Source organism: Harpia harpyja, chromosome 5 (assembly GCF_026419915.1).
Source record: "Harpia harpyja isolate bHarHar1 chromosome 5, bHarHar1 primary haplotype, whole genome shotgun sequence".
Taxonomy (NCBI): Eukaryota; Metazoa; Chordata; class Aves; order Accipitriformes; family Accipitridae; genus Harpia; species Harpia harpyja.
Genome location: NC_068944.1, coordinates 12,214,029 through 12,227,462, shown reverse-complemented (window position 1 = coordinate 12,227,462; position 13,434 = coordinate 12,214,029).

Below are 13,434 nucleotides of genomic sequence, written 5' to 3'. Positions count from 1 at the left end.
CTGTGGGACAGACATAGCCATAGCCATAGATGCTTCGAGATGTACCTGCTCTGGCATGGGCTTATCCACGGCCACAGATGCTTCAGGGTGTCCTGCTTCTGCGTGGACTCATCCACAGGTCACGGTCCCATCAACTCAAGTTCTCACTGGAGTTCCAGCCTGTCCGGTACAGCAGCACAGAAACAGCAGCGATGCCCTGGCCATCTGCCAGCCCAGGTGCATCGCCATTGCTGTTATCAAAATGTTCCCAGGAACAGCAGAGTCAGATGATAAGCAGGACAGCAGTACAGCAAGCAGCAAAAGCAAAAAGCAGCCACTAACGAGCCCAAGACTAATTTACAGTAAGGCAAGCAAGCCCCATGGCAAGCACAGGAGCCTGCCAATTAATAGCTAAACAGCATTAAGAGCTATAAATTCTCAGATGTTCCTCATCACCTGGATGATGAGAATAGAAATACTCATTCAAAGTTTTGGAGATTAAACTGCAAGAGTTGTTACAAATTTCTGAAGAGCTCTGGCACAATCTGTGGATGGGTTTAGCTAGTGCAGTGCATGGAGGGATGTTCTCTCTGCAGGTGGTCAGTGCAGGGAAAGGTTGTGTAGTGATTACAGAAACCCAAACGCCCATTCCCATGACAGAGGGTTTCTTCTGTTAGTTTTACATGCCTAATTCAACTGGAGCTATATTTGCAGTGTGCAAATAGCTTCTCCTAAGAGACCTAGATTTTGGGGGCTATGCAAAATTTCTTCTCAGTAAGGGTGTTTATTGTTAAATTGAAATAAACAAATGCTCCTAATCTTTAAATAGCTCCTTCTTTTCATGTTTGTTTATGGAATCACAATAAATATTTGGGGTTCTGGATTTCTTTTGCCCACCATTTTCCCTTGTCGTTGCCCATCATATAACTGACTATATGTGGAAACTTACCAAGAGACCAAACAAAGAACTATAAATCTCTCTAGTTCTTGGTAATCTCATGCATTCCTGGCTCCCAGCTGATCTATCAAGAGGTCATTTGGTTGAAAGCCAACTTGCCAGACCTCCCTCCCTTGTCACTGTTTTAATTTCCTCTTTTGCTTGCTTTATTCTCAGTCCTGGTACACTTTAAAAGAAATAGCATTTGCATCTTTACAAGGAATGCCTTTTTAAATAAGACATTCTTGGGCAACAACAAAAAAGACCCTCTGTCTCTGAGGATGTGTCTTGACAACTTGTTTTTAGTGTTTGGGAACACATACCACTTTGTTCATTTCTGCACAAGCAGATAGTTTCAGACAACTATTTAATAGTACCCCAAGCAAAAAAAAAAAAAAAGGCAAAAAAAAAAAAAAAGCTAAGGGAACACAGATCATTGGCTACTTACCCCAAGCCTTGATACTTACTGTAGACAGCAGTCTTCTCCCTGTCTGATGGCAGAAGTATTTTAAACATACACGCAATATCTTCTTTTGCAGATTTGTATATAGTCTGACTCACAAGGAATCAGACACGGGGTGGGGGGCAGCAGTCTTCCAGCACTGCGAAGGACAAAATTCTTGCCTGGCCAGTTTTCTTTTAGCTTTTATAAGTGAGAAGCACGTCTTGGCCTTGATTGATCTAACAGTCTGGTTTTGGCTCTCTAGTCTTTGGTCTCTTTCCCAAGCTGGCTGTTGACAGGCTATGGAGTATTACACACGGGTTTTAATCTTCAGGAAACATAAAGCATACGTAGCTGGCTCCGAATCACCAGCTCTCCTATACCACAGAAGAGGAAAGATGGGGTTTAGGGGAAGGGCTAGAGTACAGAGAGGTGGGAGTAGCAGGAGATTGCAGAGTATTGCATATAACCCCAGCCACTGCCATGCTCCCACTGAGACTGAGACATCTAAAATTATTTGACCAATTTCTCAGCTATTTGAAGCTAGGCCAGGAGCTGTTTGTTCTCTAGAAATACCTGAAAAGATATCAAAAAGGCAGCATAGCATTGTCTCTTCCTCTGCTCAACCGCAAGTATTTCCATTTACAAGCAGTTGGTGCATTCGATCCAATATCATGTTTCATGCTTACCTGAGATGCAGCTGGAAATCAAAACAGTCCTTCAGGCAGAAAAAGGGAAAATATTTCTGCAGATGATGTCACTTCTCTGTCTCCTTTCCCAGCTTTGTTGCTGTTGTCGTTCTTTGTGGTGAAGGGGAAAAGCCCAAAGAACCCATTTGATTTGTTGCCAGTTGGAGGATGGCAGTGCTCTAATTTGCTCACATTCAACCCCAAATTCGGGTGATGTGAGTTGAATCCTGTCCCAGATTCTGCAGCTCAGGCCCATTTCTAGACTACATCTTTCTCCAGCCAACAGTGCCCGAGCCCAGGGTCCGTAGCACCACCAGCCCAGCAAAGACCACTGTCGCCTCCTTTGACAAGTTCACAAAACAGGAGCTCTTTAGCAAGTTATTTAGGAAATTCCCTGTATCTAGGCCAGCCTTTGACAGAAGAAATGCCTGTGGGTATTTGCAGCGTCACAACACACTCCGCAACATAATCCAGCAACTGGCCTAGCCATTCTGTAATTAGACCAGGGTAATCCCAGCTCCCCCAGAACCTGTGCCCTTTCTCCTTCATCAACTCAGCAGGTGAGGAGCAACCTCACAGATCGAGTTATGCCTCTGTCCTACTGTTATCTGATAGCTGGGGTGGGGGGGAGAGAGGGTGTCAGTCGTTTTTAAGGGGAGTCCTGGAAGAAGGAGCTGGGAAAGAAGAGGTTCGTGCGAGAGGCAGAGAGCTGTCAGATCAGCTACACGAAGGACAGGATTTCCTACCCCCAGCCAGCAAACACACTTTCAGACTTTTTACCCTCGTGCCTTTATATTATAGTATTATTACTCTTTAATAAGTTTCCCCATTGTTGTGACATGTGACAGCAGCACCTGTGTTGGTGGATGAAGCAAAGTGGGAACAATGCCTTGTTGTCTGTAACAAATACCTGTCAGTTCCAGACTGACAATTTCTACTTAAGCTAATTTACAAAAGGAAAGGTAAAACACCCTCTCCTGGGGTATTATGAAAAGAAATAACAAAACATTTGATATATGCTTTTACAATTAGAACAAAACCTAAAGCTTTAGCTTAACAGCATAAAAGAAAATAATAGAATGAAAAAAAAATTAACGTGACCTGATTGACAGTTGCTACCAAAAAAAAAAAAAAAAGTTATACATCTGTGTATATATTCTTATCTGTAAACCAAATGTATTCATCTGGAAACTGGATGAAAATCTTCCTCCTTCTCTTCCAGACTGACTGACCTAGATGTGCCACGAACCACTCCAAAGGCCATGATCCGCAGGTGATGAAAGTGGCTTTGGCCTCCAGGACCAAGCCATTACTGATTCGCTTGCTCAGTGAACACAAGGCCATGTGGTTTTTATCAGTGCAGCCGGTATGTTTATAGCATTTAGCAGAGCAGAACGCGAGCTCTGCTAGAAAGGGCTGGGTATGCTTTGGAAAGGGAGTTCTTTACCAGTTCCCTCCTTTTCTCCTCTTTTAGGGATTTAATGATGGACTTTGGCTTTCTCACGATGCTGACCATCCTGGACTGGACCCAAACAGGGTGGAAATGCAGTGGGAAAAGCATTACATGTCTTCCTTCAACTTCTCCGTACCGGCATGGACAGTGGCATGCAGAAAGGTGCCCCAAAAGGGACACCGAGCCCCCTCCCCTGCTGCCATATAGGCTCCACCACCACGTGAGCCACGGCAGCCCCAGAGCCCGCAGGAGCACGCTGCGTCTAATGGACGTGTTAGCGAGAGACCGTTTGCTGGGATACGGGCAGACAGACGGCATGTTTCAAGAATGCAGTCTCTTAAACACATCGCTTCCCTATTTTCTACCTTCAGCAACTAAGAAAATGGGACTTCATTAATGTTATTCTAGACAAAGAGCGGCAGAGAAATGTAACTTTAAAAAAAGCCTATATTTTTAAATTGAGAGAGACCAATTACAAAAGCTATAAACACTTTAATCATTTCTCTGAACATGTGGAAATACATACATTGTGAACCTTTTTCATAGAAAATGCTGAAATCCTTTCCTTAATGGCACATTTTCTTAATGGCTTTACAGTTTCTCAGTTCATTTCAAAGGGCTGTTATTTGTTATGTGGACATAAGTTTAGATTATGGTTTAGAATGCTGAGAGATGTTTGAAAGAATTATCTGGTGGATGGTGGCAGCTACTTTTGCGTTGCCTTCTGTTCTTGCTTTGAAATATATGGGGGTGGGGATACAGGGAGGTGGAATGCCTGTGTGCTAAATATTCCCCACAAAAATGTGGGGTGAAATCCTGCCCCCGGTCAAATCAGGAACATATCTCGCATTTCTTCAACTGCCAGATTTTATCCAGGTATTTTACTTTATTAAGTACTAAAGTAAAAATAAAGTTTATAAAAAAGGATGTCTTTATTCTTTGCAATGAGATATTTTTACCTTATGCTATGATTCTTTGATCTTTGGGGGCATAACGATAGTATGTGCAAGACTGAAAGAAAAAAAAAAAGAACAAAAATGTGTTGTATAAAAAGAAGTCATCACAGGGGCATTGCAGATGATAAAGTCAGAAAATTAGAAAACATTGATAATTTCTGGAAACAGAATACTCTTTGTAAAAGATGAAATGTGGGCTACATGAGTGTCTTAGAATGATGTGGAGGTCTTGGATGAAATCCCAGCCCTGTTGAACACAATGAGAATTTTTCCTTTCACTGTAACAAAATCAAGTTTTCACTTGCCCCTCGCTTTAAAAGCATGTGGAGGTGCAGTGAAATTTCTTCTTTAGAAACAAATGTTGTCTGGGTTAGACATTTCCACTCCTTTCCTGCCCTGCAGTCTTCTTCCATGTCCTCCAGAGCTCTAAGCTTGAGCTCCTTCACTACTCAAGTATCTCACAGAAGGGAATTCCCCCCCCCCCAAGTCAGAGACTGCACTCGTTCACCAAATGCCTAACTTATACAATTTGCATTGAATAACTATCGATGCACCCCTACCATTGGTAAGAAGCCTGTTCCACTGATTCTGAGAGCATTTATACAGACTTGGGAAAGCCTGAGTGAAATTTTTGGAGGTCCAGCAAATCACCCCCTCATTACAATCCAAATTCAAGTCTTGCTGGAAACAGTGGAGTCTTTGGGGGTCTTCTGAAAGGAAAAATGTAAAAAATAACATAATGATGGCCCATTTTAGGGTTAAGCCAGCCTTAGTGGCTGGATTTGCCATTACTTCAAAGCAAGTAGACTGCTAACATAACGCCACACAGTGCTTATGTGAGGCGAGGGCTGAAGCTTCCTCGGGAGCTCAGCCTCTGACCTAAGGTGGGTGCCAGCTTGCCTCGAGCCCTTCCTTCCACAGGGGGTACTTCACCATCCCCTGTCCCAGTTTCCATTCCACTGCAAGGAGGAGGGATGCAATTGCCTGTGAATCCTAAATGTTTGGAGTCCTCAGCACTTTAAACATAATGTCTGAGAGGTTACTCCACTCTTATATGCTCTGTTACAGATATTTTGCTTGTGTTTGTTGATGGAAAGGCATACTCTGGGTCATTGCTCTGTTCTCTTCTATCACAAATCCAGATATTACACTAACATGTCTTCTGAAATGACAAGGCAAATTTGACATGACCTGTGGGATTCTTCCTGTGAGGAGTCACTGCTCAGTCCAAACCACAGAGAGTAGAGTTCAGCTGATGTGGACACAAATCAGTTAAAAGTGCTTTTTTTTCCCTACTGTGGCTGATTTCACAAGGAAGGAAGAGGGGTTTTTGCTGAAACAGTTAAGCCTGTAGCTTTCATTTTTTTCCCCCACTACCACACACACACTGGATGTTCACCTGGTATTTGGGAGAAGTCTCCAGACCCCTCCATATTAGGTAGTAATGTGGAAGACTATAGCCCATTGCTTTTTTTTTTTTGATGAAAGTCTCACATTACCTATTCTGCTTGCAGACTGCAGTCCTTGCAGTACTTATTCTAAGTAGAGGTAGATGCAAATCGCTTCTCCATCTGCATCATGGACTGTCGCTTGCCACATGCAGGCTTTCCACATGCCCAGTCAGCTCAATTACAGTGTTGACATGGCAAACATTACCCAAAAGTTTTAGGATAATTTATATAATTTGTGCAATTAATCTGCGGTTTACACATTGCATAAAATTGTTGGAATGTTCTCTCTTATTGGAGGAGAGCAGATAAATTCCCCAAATGTCAACCTCTAAAGAACATTTTCAAACAATGATGTTGTTCTATGCCTGTGGGGGAGAAGACTGAGCCTGGCAACCAGATGTCTACCACGCTTTACGCCCAGAGAAAGAAAAGGCGTGTGCTTGCGTGTGTGCATGCGTGTATATGTGTGTGAAAGAAAGAGACACACAATCCTGGAAAGGAAGATTTGTTTCTGTGTTTTAACAATAAAATTTCGTTTTGAGAATCTTACTCACATTGAATAAAGCACACTTAAAATACATTGAATTTGCCTTCCTCATCATGAACGAATGATTCCTATATATTAATCCCTGGCTATATAGCAGGGTAATTGATTAAAATTTCAGTCCAATGACTTGCCTTAGCTGTTTGCAACAAGCTGGGAGGTCTGCAATATTTCACATTGTAGTTCTTCCCTGTAAATTTGAAGTTGGCTTGCACATTTCAGCTGTGGGTTGCACATCTTGATGACTATAACTAGTGCAACATGAACTACTTCAAAACAACATGTAAATGGTGCCTGAAGAGCCAAAAGCTTCCTCCTAGGCATTCAGATAGCCTGGGAATCTCTGTGAAGAACTATGGCTGGAGCAGCATGCATGTGGCTCATGGTGAAGTTGCAGAGATCTCTCAATGGTGATTTGATGGATATCTCTTGGAGGGGGGGTCCAATGGATGTGTGTGTGGAGGAATATCTTTGTGCCTTCCTCTCCCGGGGCAGCAATACCAGTCATACTTTGGTGCATGAAAGCCTGTGCAAGGCAACTGGGGGTTAAACATCCATGTGAACAGTAATGCCCATGCTCATTCTGCCTGTCAAAGCTGAGGAGAGGACTTAGCATCTTCCAGGACATGACCAGCATGACCACATCCACCAGATTCAACAAATGCACGCTTCCTACCTGAGGAAGGAAGAAAGGCAGAAGGAGCTTTATGCAAAAAAAGAAACGTGCACCACTCACATAGTAAGTAAGTAAGAGAGAAGCAGTAACTGGACTCTCACAAGGACCTTTAGCTCTAGGACTTCAGTGGACATCTAGAAACACTGTGCACAGCCCAGTATCAAATACAAGAGGAGAACACAGAGCTCCTCATGTCCAAGAAATCTACATAGCCATCAATAAGATTGGATAGTTTTATTGTTTTCATTAACCGGTGTCAGATTTTAATGCCAGCTGAGGCACATGTAAAGAAAGGATTGGCTTGCTTAAGATATAGTGCTCATGTGATTAGCCTTTCCACCCGCCCCAGCTCATGATGCCATATGTACTGACATGACCATCTTATAGTACTGCCTAGACACCACAAAACCTGTAATTTATTTCTTCCCCCTAATGTCTATAAAAGGCAGAGAAGTGCCATTACACCCATTTCACAAATAAGGAAGAAACCCACTGAGAAACTCAGCAGACAGAATCACCCCAGAAATTCACCCAGGATGAAAGAGAGTGCTAGAGTCCCTCCTAACGGACTGGCAAAGCCTTTTTCTTCTTGACATCTGTACACAATTTGCTAATATTCCCAGAAGTGCAGATGTTACAACAGCCTTCCCTCCCACCAGTTTGCGAGCATGCTGGGAGGCCCTTCCACTTTGAAGGTTTCAGGTCATATTTAGCCTAAATCCATCTCTTTGCAATCAAACAGAGGAACACCTGTCAGTTTTGGGGAGCACACTTTGGCTTTAGGAGGTGAGGGACACTGAATATGGAGAGAAGAACAAAAGAACATCTGCTGGTGCTTGCCCCAGGGCAGGAGATCAAAGATCACCCTTTTTCAAAGGTGGTCATACTGTCCAGGAACATAAAACAAAATAAAAGACAAACTGTGATTGATAAGTAGATTCTATCACTCTGTAGACCCCTAACAACAGAGAAAATATTTATTTATATTTTTCTATAACCCTTTATAAATTGCTTCTTCCCTCCCTCAGCGCTTTTCTTTTGATTTCAGCTTGCTTATTATTCTTTTTCATTCTTGTATTCCCTACACTTTGGATTCTGGTTTATGTTCAAGTTCTTGTTTTACTAGAAATGCTACATCCTGGTGGAATTAAAGTCCAAATTGGATTTAGAGCACTGCTTAATTTGAGCTCCAGTGTCCCAGATGTTAGTAAGGTGCTGTGAACACTGCAAAATCTAATAATGTTTCTCACCTAAGAAAGATCCATTAATATAATGCTAGGAATGAGGTGTGCTGAGAGCCAATGGAAGCCAAAAGAAATCTGAGTAAATGTTGCCAAAGTGCTTTTTCTCCCCTCAATTCCCACCCTCTCCCTGGGCTTTAGGTATTGCAGCACATGTGGAAGGCCCCTATAACACTAGGAAATGCTATACAGTCGTGATTTCGTAGAACAAAACAAATAGTCTTACCTCCTCTAATATTTAATCCAGATTTGTAGTTTCCCAGTGCGACGCTGTAAAATCACCCCGCGTGGCGGGGTCCTTCGATAGCACGGCAGTGCCAAGTCTCAAGGTGGCTGAGCTGAGGGTTATGTTTCAATTTGGCAGTGTAACACCGTTTCCATAGACAAATTAACATTGTTTCATTTCATTTTGACACCATAATGTCTTTTCCATAGACCTGCACTGACATTGTCGTGAAATCATTGCATCCCAATCAAGTGAATGGGAAATTAGCACCATGACACAAAACATACTGAGAAAGTAACCACAGCTTAGTTTATTTGTCAAACTGAAATACCTCAGCCACCTTCAAACGCATTTTCTGAAGCACCAGAAGAGCCGAGTGCAGGAATCAACACTAACAAAACATACGCTGTAAAATATGTTCCTTCCATTCAAGATTTAGGAAAGCTGCTAAAAACAAATGGGCCTTACTGCAGGCTTTGCAGGGTAGGGCTCATGCCCTCCCTCCCTCCTTCTCCCAGCATTTCTCTCTGGTGCTTGCATCTGAGCTGAGGGTTTGTAATTCCAGGGAATCGGTGTGACCTCTGCGTCCCCCGGCTGCTCAGCGCAGCGGGTGCTGGGGAACGTTGCTCTTAGTATTTTGATCGGACTGAAATGGAAATCATCTTGGGGTTTCCAGGGTTTGAGCTCAAGAGCCTCGGTAAAAGCGCTAGCTACCATGAGAGCTAAGTTTGAAACCACAAAAATCTCTGTTTATAGCAGAAATGTCCTGTTTACTTTAACATAGAGAACAAGCAGGAAAAAAAACAGTAGCCCAAATCACAGATTCCTTGAACTTTCTGCTCTCAGACCCCATCCTAAGAACAGAAAATGCGTTCATGTCCCAGCCTAAGCATATTAAAGGGGTCACATATATAATAGTCCCTTATGCCAGTGATACGTTAAATGCTAGAATACCAACCTATATGACAGTTTTCATTTCTCTTCATCCCATCCATACACATATACAAATATTAAAAGAAGCCGAGGTTGCACAGCCAGCACTCAGAAATGTCCAAATTTGCCTCTCTCACACACTATTACTCCACTCCCGGTATCTGTCACCTTTTTTTTTGTGCCAGTCCACTAGCAGACCTCTCGCTGAAGAATCTGCTCTCTCCTCATTGCACCTCCCAGCCCTCTCTGCGCTCCCCAGTGCCTCAGTGCTTCCCCTGCCTCTTTATTCCTTCAGCATCTTCGTCGCACATCTTCCTCCTGCATCCCACATTCCTCCTGCCTCCCGTCACCTCACTCCTCAGCTTCTCAGGCAGCTGCACTGAGGGAACAAGGGACAACTCTTCTCATTCTCTATCCTGTGACTGAAGCACACATGTAGCAACTATTATAACCACAGGTATAGTGGTTAGTAGCCACAAGCAACTTAAGGAAAGTCCTGCTCTGGCAGGGCTAGGCCAGATTCTGCTGCCAAACTTGACCGTACCTCTGCTAAATGGGGGCAAGAATAAGATTTGTTATGGAGGATTGCAGCCCAGTGAAACACGGGCAGCTTTTGACATGACTTTTAAACACTAAGAGTCCACTTGGTCTGTACCTGAACCATTTTTTCACATTTCTTTCCTAAAAAATCCCGTCTGAGACAAAGACCTGTTTTAGAAATGTTCAGTCCAGAATGTTAAAGCTTAGCAACTGAAAACACATTAAAATAACGTGAACGTATTTAGCAGCCTTAACCATAGCCTTATAACTGACCCACAACTGTAACAGCCTTACAGATCGTGTTTCTACAGGGTAACTGCATACATGTCCATGAACATGCCTCACCTACAAATCAGACGATTACCCTAGTCAGTAATGGGACAGCAAACTCTACAAGTCCCACTAGAGGAAGAGTGTGTTCAGGGGCACACTACAAATCTATGGACTAAAACCAACAAGGGCTGATGACAACATAAGGCTTAGAGCCAGGACAGTAATACCAGTTTGAATACAGAGATGAAAGTAGCTAGGCTTATACATAAAGAATATGTTTCACACATATATGTCACATATCTAAGACTAAGCCATAAAATGAAGCTAAGCAGTTCAAGCCAGCACAAGCACACCCAGATTCTCCTTGCAGATCTGGACCCTGTACCTTGAGACAGCCTTTCCCCAGTGTCCCCAGCCTGCAGGTATTTCTAGAGAAAGAGACTTCAGAGTCTGCGATCTGGACCTTGCTGAGCTTCCACCTGGGCCTCAGAGATCTCCATGCGGGACAGGCACAACCCATCCATCCCACCCAACGGAGAAAGTATCCCTGCTGCCCTGAGCTCTGCTTCTGTGACATTGTCAGGTGAGAGCACCAAGTGATAAAGAATGGGTTTTACTTTGCCACAATCATATACTTGGGGCTTTTTGAACCCCAGAAATCTGCACCGCTTCCCAAACTCTGTGATTACAATGGCTGCCTGCAGGATTTAGTCCAGTAAGGAGAAGCTCTCAGGTAAGGAGAAGGTAGTAATTCTAAAAGTGATAGCAATTTACATCTTGTGTATCAGCTCACACCTTGTGCTCCCTTTTGAGCTGAAGGGGCAACAGGGATCAGGTGAGCTATCAGCTTATTTAACACTCATTCACCCCATCCATGGACTCCTGCCAACAAGATACTCCTGAACAGGGTTCAGCAAAGCTGATGCCTGAGTGGGACTGTGCCATACGCCTCTCCCTGCAGCCTGGCCCCAGGCACTTTGGCTTGTTTGTACTCATGGAAAGGGAAGGAAGAAGCACAAAGTGTGGGCAAAAGAGGAAGAAAAGAAAAAAATTTGTTTCCGCCTTCAACAGCAAAGCAATTGTGTTTCAGTTCTACCACCTCAATCTACTCTCCACTTTGCATATATAGAAACTGAATTAGACTGAGCCAAATTCGCTGTTTTAAAAATCATCTAGGCACTGCCTTTTAATTTTCAGTGTCTTTTCTTCTTTGATGTGTTCATATAGTTTCCACTTACACTATACAAGAATCTCAGATATTCATGAAGAAGCAGCTGGGCCAACTCGCCTGTCACTTCACTCTCTTTCGCGCTGCCCTGACAGCACGAAGCAGATGAACTCTAGTGGGTATCACCCGCTGGAAGATTTCTCTTGCCTGATGGGAACCCTCTGTTGTCATCAGGCTGTTGGCCAAAGCACTGACTTGGGAGGTGTTTGCCTCTTCCCAGCTGGCATCAAATTACTGTAACAGCCTCTCAGGTCTTCTAGAATAAGCAGGAGTTCAGGATTAAACTCCCGTCCTGTTCGTAACAACTGTATTCAGAATCACATTTCTCATACCCATCCCACCCCTAGGGTGAGTGCTCGGATGGAGCCGGACCATGTCAGGCTACAGAGATTCACCCTTCCCGAATGCCGGCCCCAGGCTCACGGTGCTGCCTGGGGACCTGGAAGCACCTCTCTGAGCAGCCCCATGCCCAAAAACGTGCACTTGCTCCCTCTCCCTCCGAGCAGGGAGTCCTCAAAAGGCAATGTCTGACTCTCCGGTACCCTATTTGCACCCTCAACTGCTTTTGTAGCCAGAACCACGGTCTATAACAGTCCGTGGACCATATTACCCCTCTACAGTCTTTATACAGCTCTAAGTAGCCAGAATAGGGGCACAAATCTTGCTCCTGGACCTTGCCCCGAATCCTGTACACCAGTTTGTTCAAAGTATTTGGCGGTGAGCGACTAATTAGGACTCTCTATAATTCCCAATTCCTCTATTCCTTTACCTTAGCAGACTCACTGTTAGTTATACTATATTCTAACTCTTTTGCATGGAAAATGCACCACAAAAATCCAATCTGGCTTTTGTGATTATTTTGGATTGCTTTTCCAGCATTTTTTATTTTCAAGTTTATGCTTATTCAAATTCTAGTTAGTCTGTTTATCAAAATCCTATGCGGAAAATATGCTAATTGGCAGAGAAGCCCCTTTTTTCAGTGTCAGCTGGCTTACACTGGATTCCTTACAAATGGAGCCGTAGTTTATTTTACAGGATACCTCCCAGCCCACAACTTCCTCAGGTATCCGATGCAAAACCGAGAAGCGCGCCCAGCTGACATCCTCCCGGGCTGGAGCTGATTCGTGGGCTGAAACCACAACTGTGATAAGTGCACTGAAAAGATTACTAATGAGGAAGCTGCTTAGAACAAGGCTGTAAGCGGTCACGTTGCTTTCATTTGAAAAAAGCTAACAATACAAGGTTGCCGCATCGATATAACTCTTCCAAAAACTGGCACTTGTCTGTTATTCAGGACCCGCACTGTTATTGTTGTTGTTTGGCTGGTAGCCTGGCCGGGGAGGGAAAGAGAAAGCGAGACAGAGAAAAGCAAAAAATGAACTTGGGAATCATTTCAAGGCCTGAGATGCAGACAGGTTTGCCGAGAGATATCTTGGAACTGTACAAGGTAAACACGGTCTAAATCACCTGCTTTGGGAAGATAAGTACTGCGAGTTCTCTAAGCTAAATGTACACCGCTGAAATTTGATTGAAAACTTTGCGATGTGAAGACTGAAAATCACAAGGAGGAGGCAGGCAGCTTTTAATCTCCTGTTGGATGACAATTCAAGATAGACTGATAGAGATACCTGCTGCCTGATAAACCAGTCAATATTGTAGATGGTAGATACTTGCAGGAAACAGACGTTGCAAAGGGGGAAAAAAATCCTCAGTATTTTTATATTTTCATCCTGTTCTCAGCTCCCTGCTAAGCAGGACGAGACTTATATTTTCCTCTGTCAAGTTATCGCACTTCAGATGCTGCGAGTACCCAAATTTCTTTTAAAGGGCATGTTGTTTAAGGTAGGAGTAACATGTATACAAAAT